Source organism: Montipora foliosa, unplaced genomic scaffold, assembly GCF_036669935.1.
Source record: "Montipora foliosa isolate CH-2021 unplaced genomic scaffold, ASM3666993v2 scaffold_423, whole genome shotgun sequence".
Classification (NCBI taxonomy): domain Eukaryota; kingdom Metazoa; phylum Cnidaria; class Anthozoa; order Scleractinia; family Acroporidae; genus Montipora; species Montipora foliosa.
This window is the reverse complement of record NW_027179727.1, coordinates 125,433-132,500: the sequence shown is the minus strand read 5'-3', so window position 1 is coordinate 132,500 and position 7,068 is coordinate 125,433. Positions and strand designations below refer to the sequence as shown.

At 38.8% G+C, this 7,068-nt stretch overlaps 1 long non-coding RNA gene across 1 annotated transcript in view; it reads right to left on the bottom strand.

The window, feature by feature from the left end:
- The window catches only part of LOC137988646 (uncharacterized), a 42,945-nt gene extending 36,957 nt beyond the window's left edge, over nucleotides 1–5,988 (bottom strand). The window contains exon 1 of the long non-coding RNA XR_011120807.1: nucleotides 5,881–5,988. This is a non-coding gene — a long non-coding RNA (uncharacterized lncRNA). The remainder of the gene's footprint in view (nucleotides 1–5,880) is intronic.
- Between the last annotated feature and the right edge of the window lie 1,080 nt (nucleotides 5,989–7,068).

The following is a 7,068-nucleotide window of genomic DNA, read 5'->3' as shown; positions in this document are numbered from 1 at the left end:
CATGGGATTTTATCTAATCCTGTTGCTTTTCTGACATTTAGTTTCCTCAGAAGGTTGCGTTTATTAAGTTTCAGGTTACTTTGGGATTTTGCCTGTTACGATGTAGATTATCATCAAAATACTTTCACTTAGCTTTTCTAATGTCATTGTTACCATGGTTTCCCGCGCGTTTGTAGCGTTCCCAGGACAAGGGATCATTAGTCGAAGCCGCTTTACTTTTTAATATATCTCTTTTACGCATTTTATGCCTCAAATTGTCTGTGATCCACGGGGACTTTTTATTTACTACCCACTCGTATACGCCTAAGCGGTAGATGTGTATTGATACACTCCATCAGACAATCCTTCCATGCTTTCCACATGTCATTGGGATTGCTGTAGTGGCTACCGTCGTTCCACGCTTTCTGCTTTAAATCCTCAAGGAATTCACTCTTATTGAAACTTTTCATACAATTTGATTCGATTATTCGTGCGCCACAGCGGTCATATCGGGCCTTTCGTGTCATATAAACAAGCGCATGATCACTAATCGACAATTGCACCACGCCAGACTGAACGAGTTCGTAATACAGAGATCCACTAGGGTTTGAGAAAGTGGAGTAACAAGCGTAGGCTCTAATATTAGCTGGTGTAGGCCATAAACATCGAATACATCCTTCAGTTTTCCAGCATTAGGTGACTCCACTTCCGGCAATAAATCAACGTTTATGTCTCCTAAGAGGAACAGTTCCCGATTATCTAAATCAGTTTTGTCAATAATGTCTTTGAAATCAATAAATTTACTCGCCAACGAATCTGGAGGTCTATACCAGGTACCAACTAGAAACGGCTTGGAGTGTGGGTTTGTGATTTCAATTATTAGGCATTCAAGGTTATCGGAACTTAAGTCATCTCGAATGATACAATTAAGTTTACCACGTATATAAATGCACATTCCACCTCCGTTTCGCCTGTTTGTTTCCGAACTTTTCTTATTATCTCAAACCCTTGCAGGTGTACTTCGTTATTATCAACTGAAAAGTTTAACTTGGTTTCGTTTATTACAAGGATGTATATTTCAGAAGAGGGCATAAACACCCAAAGTTCGTCGTTAAGGGCGGCCATCACCAAACCTTGCCCAAAGGGTTTATGTTCGATAAATTCAATATTTTCAACAAACGTACCCCGTGTACCAATAAAAACCATAAACTTACGTGCTAATTGAGGTGTTCTTCTGCCGTTCAGATGTAGTCCGCTTCGATTTAGATGACTATCGGCATTAATGTTTGAGTGATAAATCAACTTTCACTGGCTTTTTGTGCACGGATTTCGCAAAGTCGAGTGAAACTTGAGATGATAGTTCTGAATCATCGGACCTGATGATATCGGTTTCTGGTGTACCGTGGTGGGATGCGAAAAAAAAAAAAAAAAAACTCAAAGAGGGGGCCAGCCCAAAAAAAAAAATGAAGGAAAAGGGAGAGGGGGTGGGGGGTCGGGCAAAATAAAATTAGGGTGGAAAAGGTTTTCAATTGATGAAAAAAAATTGCTGGTTTATTCACGAAATATAAACATAGCACTATATACTAAATCAGTTCCAAAATAAAAAGTAACATCGCCTTAACAGTAATAGGGTTTTTAATTTATATATTCATGAATTGTGGTTTAGCAACTTCTAAACTGGGATCGCATTCAGTCATAGTATTAATGCCCCACTCACACCAGCAAGACATGTTTAGTTATTAAAAACACGTTTAACAGAATGGTAACAACAACATCTCAGAAGAGGGTTAAATGAGAGCATGGATTTGTATTTTCATTGTACTATAAATTTGAAGTCAACAAACATCGGTGAAAAAATCAATTTTAACCATGTTTGACAAAACAGCTTTACAAATATGGTTTAGCTTTGGTTTGAATTGGATATATTAAAGTCCAAATATGACCGGAAACTAAAACAAAACCTCTTGCTATATGGTACTATATTTTTGAAATGTTAAGTTCGAGAATGCTACTGCATGCTTATAAAAGCATTTTCCCTTTGCACAATATCACTTATTGACGCAGGTTCTGAAGAAAACACATAAGACATCAGTGGAAGTTCACTCCTATAAAATCTCTCCTTCCTCTTCCTCTTCCTCGTTCTCTTCTTCCTTTCTGTTATACTCTTCTTCCAGTTCCCTGCTGTTTTCCTCCTCTTCCCCCTCTTCCTCATCTTCCTCTTCTTGTTCCCCTTCAACTATGCTTTGGGTGCAATATTCGCCAGGATAGAGGATACAGTACACCCTATCCCTGATATTCGGCTCAAGATTGGTGGGCATCCTGCTCCCTGCCACGTTACTGAAATAATTTGCTTGTAAGAGGTGAGCGATGAACTGAGCATCCCGTTTGAAGAGAAGCGTTGCTTCCACGTTAATGCAGGTGTCAAGGATTGTCAGGGAAGGAGGGTAAAGAAGACAACGGGGAAGCTCTCTGGCCAGGGGATTAGCAACGCATATATGATAAACACGTCGGATGTTGTTTTGAAATCGTTTACGTTTTCTGTCCTTTGGTTTCCCACGATTTTCTTTAGATGAGCGACCAGTTGCAAAACGTTCAGGACAAGCAATAACTAGACGAGCTGAAATTGACTTTCCTTTTTTATGAGTTGAAATTAGATTGCCAAAAAAAGTGCTATACCAAGTACTTTTCAAGAATGCGTTATAATCATAACGAAATTGTAATGATGTGACGTCAGATGCAACAGTTAAAATGAAGTTAATATAGCAATATTATAATTCAAATGTATTATTTGATACGTTAAACAATGTTGACCCGAGGGTGCTGGAATTTGATCGATCCAATCTTCAAAAGTTCAAATGCCCGTGGTTTGCCCGGGGGAGGGGGGGGGGGGATGTTAGGTTAGCAAATGTACAGAGCATCGCTACAGGAAGCATTGAAATTAGTTTATCAAATACAAATTATTGCCTCCCAATAAAGTTCCTTTCCCATGCTTGTTCCTGTTTATATATATGGTCCAATTCCTGGCTGAGCCACATTTTCACTTAATTGCTTAGTTGTGCTGATTTCTGTTCCCAAATTAACCTTGTCTGTTGTATTTCTCAGAAATGCCTAATGAATCGCCGTCCAAACGGGAATAGGCTGGTGATCCTAAGTAATTAAGGCAATCAGTTGCTAATATATCCCCTCCCTACCTCACTGTACTTAGTTAATTTACAGGGGGATATGGCCGTGCATCACCGATCGACCGGGGAGTAGTGACGTGATCCTGATTGCAGAGAATGTGTGAAATTGTCTCCTCGGACCTGACCATCTGAAGGACAAAATTGTGTATGTGTTGTACAGTAATATGTGTTCCCAGTGTGGTTGGTTCAGTGGCTGAGTGGTTAAGGCATCCGACCGGTAATCTGGAGACCCAGGTCCAATTCCTGGCTGAGCCACATTTTCACTTAATTGCTTAGTTGTGCTGATTTCTGTTCCCAAAATAACCTTGTCTATATACATATATATGAAGAACTGGAAGTCCAACGATGTAGTCACGAGCCAGTACGAAATACTGACTGATCCATTTTGAATGAAAAACACATATGCCGTGAGTGGTAATCGAACCCGCGTTCCCTGGATTACATGTCAGGTGCGCTAACCACTGCACCATCACAACAACCCTGCTGGAAATAGAGCAATCAGAGAGGTGATTTGTTAGCCGCGAGGCTCCCCGGTGTTTTATCATTCAGGAACAGGACTACATCGGATCATCCGAAGAAGATTCACAGGCTACCAGAAATACCAAATTATATTTAGAATGAAGAACTGGAAATCCATATTAGTTTTTCATTCAAAATGGATCCATCAGTATTTCGTACTGGCTCGTGACTACATCGTTGTTGTTAGTCATACCAATACGCCAATGCTTAAAGACATCTCATGGGACATTCTACATAACAACATTCCACAACATCAGACACGCAAGATCATTGAAGCGCTCGAAATCAGAAAGAAAAACAGTGAAACCATCATGAATGGTTGTATTGGACATGCCCTGACCATACACTAGCAGGCTTAATCAACCTTATCAAAGACCATTGTTCTTTACATGTTATATATTCTGTCTTGTAAAATAACTCATCAGTCACTGATGAAGCCCTAACCGGCGAAACGTTTGACGTTCGATTATAACCAATTTGCCTTAAGACGTTTTCATAAGTTATTTAATATTACACGAGGCATGGCATCACCGTATTTTTCACCAAACAGTAACAGAGAATTTTGTCTCTTCGTTATATCTTCTTATTCAAAGCTCTACACTTAAAAGTGTATTGACCACTGTTTAACGGCATTAGCCACTTTATTACACTTATATATATATATATATATATATATATATATGTGTGTGTGTGTACCACATGTGTGGGACATTTGGGGTGGCTTTATAAGCTTAACCTCCATCCCAGACGTAAGCACTGCACTGATGAGGCCCAGAAGGCCGAAACAGTACTGTCTGCAGTTATTATATATATATATATATATATATATATATATATATATATATATAGTGAATGAAAAACATGAAGAATTGCCCTGAGCGGGATTTGAACCCACGTCCCCCTGAACACCGGTAGGGTGTGATGACCACTACACCATCAGGACAACCACGCTGGCAACGCAGCTATCGAGACAGTGAATTGGCCTTCGTGAGTATCCCGGGATTCTTTCACGGGTGGGATGGGAAAGCCTAAACCCCTTCATAGCCTTAAACCTAAGGATCGACTAACGATTCACAGGCAAACACCAACTTAGGCATCAGCTAATCAGGGGGATCAAGTTAATGATGCAGGCTTATTTATATAGACCGTAGAATGAAGAAATGAAACCCATCCCGTTAATAAACTGATTAATTGTAGTGAATGAAAAACATGAAGAATTGCCCTGAGCGGGATTTGAACCCACGTCCCCCTGAACACCGGTAGGGTGTGATGACCACTACACCATCAGGACAACCACGCTGGCAACGCAGCTATCGAGACAGTGAATTGGCCTTCGTGAGTATCCCGGGATTCTTTCACGGGTGGGATGGGAAAGCCTAAACCCCTTCATAGCCTTAAACCTAAGGATCGACTAACGATTCACAGGCAAACACCAACTTAGGCATCAGCTAATCAGGGGGATCAAGTTAATGATGCAGGCTTATTTATATAGACCGTAGAATGAAGAAATGAAACCCATCCCGTTAATAAACTGATTAATTGTAGTGAATGAAAAACATGAAGAATTGCCCTGAGCGGGATTTGAACCCACGTCCCCCTGAACACCGGTAGGGTGTGATGACCACTACACCATCAGGACAACCACGCTGGCAACGCAGCTATCGAGACAGTGAATTGGCCTTCGTGAGTATCCCGGGATTCTTTCACGGGTGGGATGGGAAAGCCTAAACCCCTTCATAGCCTTAAACCTAAGGATCGACTAACGATTCACAGGCAAACACCAACTTAGGCATCAGCTAATCAGGGGGATCAAGTTAATGATGCAGGCTTATTTATATAGACCATAGAATGAAGAAATGAAACCCATCCCGTTAATAAACTGATTAATTGTATATATATATATATATATATATATATATATATAGATAACTGCAGACAGTACTGTTTCGGCCTTCTGGGCCTCATCAGTGCATATATATATATATATATATATATATATATATATATATATACTTATATATATATATATATAATATAACTTTTACTATTCTGTGATGATAGGGCCTCTTATGGTATTTATTTCAATTAAATTGTCCTTGGGAATTCAAATAGACTTTCCATGACTGACCAAGCAAACTCACCCTTCGTGTAGATTACTTTGATAAAAAAAATGAAAACAAAGTTAAACGTTTTTACTTACGCCACAAACTACAAATAAAAAATATTATGACTGCAAGATGTTCGATGGTTTCCATTCTTGGCTGTACTTCAGTAAGTATTTAAGTCCCCAAACGTTTTGACTTATCAGCAGGGATCTGCAAAGGAATCAGAATACCATAGCATTTTCATGCAGCAAACGTTTTAACTCAAAAGCGGAAAGAATTTTACAAGTAATAGCAGCAATAATAGTAATAGTAATAGTAATAGTAATAGTAATAGTAATAGTAATAGTAATAGTAATAGTAATAGTAATAGTAATAGTGATAGTGATAGTGATAGTGATAGTGATAGTGATAGTGATAGTGATAGTGATAGTGATAGTGATAGTGATAGTGATAGTGATAGTGATAGTGATAGTGATAGTGATAGTGATCGTCATGGTAATGGTGATAGTGATAGTAATAGTAATAGTAATAGTAATAGCAGAAACCCATAAGGGATGAAACGTGTAACGCGCGTTCACAGCTTCCGAATATTCAGTGCGAACTGATTGGTTGAATGTTTCAGTGCTAAGTACCATATTTGGAAACCCCTCGCTCTTGTTGTTCCAAATATGGTACTTAGCAAATTGAATATTCAGAAGCTTGTTTCCCAGCACACAAGGGGCCGTTACACGTTTCAACCCTTATGGGTTTCTGGTAATAGTAATAGTAATAGTAATAGTAATAGTAATAGTAATAGTAATAGTAATAGTAATAGTAATAGTAATAGTAGTAATAGTAATAGTAATAGTAATAGTAATAGTAATAGTAATAGTAATAGTAATAGTAATAGTAATAGTAATAGTAATAGTAATAGTAATAGTAATAGTAATAGTAATAGTAATAGTAATAGTAATAGTAATAGCAATAGTAATAGTGATAGTGATAGTAATAGTAATAGTAATAGCGGAGCTCCGCTCCGCGCACGCCTTTGGCGCGCGCGCTCGGAGCACCATAATTAAAGGGTAACTCTTGCCTAAAATACACTTTTTTGGGAAAACATTACAGACGTGTCGCTAATGTTTTTTGAGTAAAAAAAATGGTGCCCAGAAGCTCTTTTACCCGTGAATTTTAGCCTTAAACCTTGGAGATCATCGCTTGTTCAGAATCTTGTCACAAACGCTTCGATTTGCGTCACGTGTTGCGATACGACACAGGTGTGGAACTACAGCAAAATGATTCAGCTC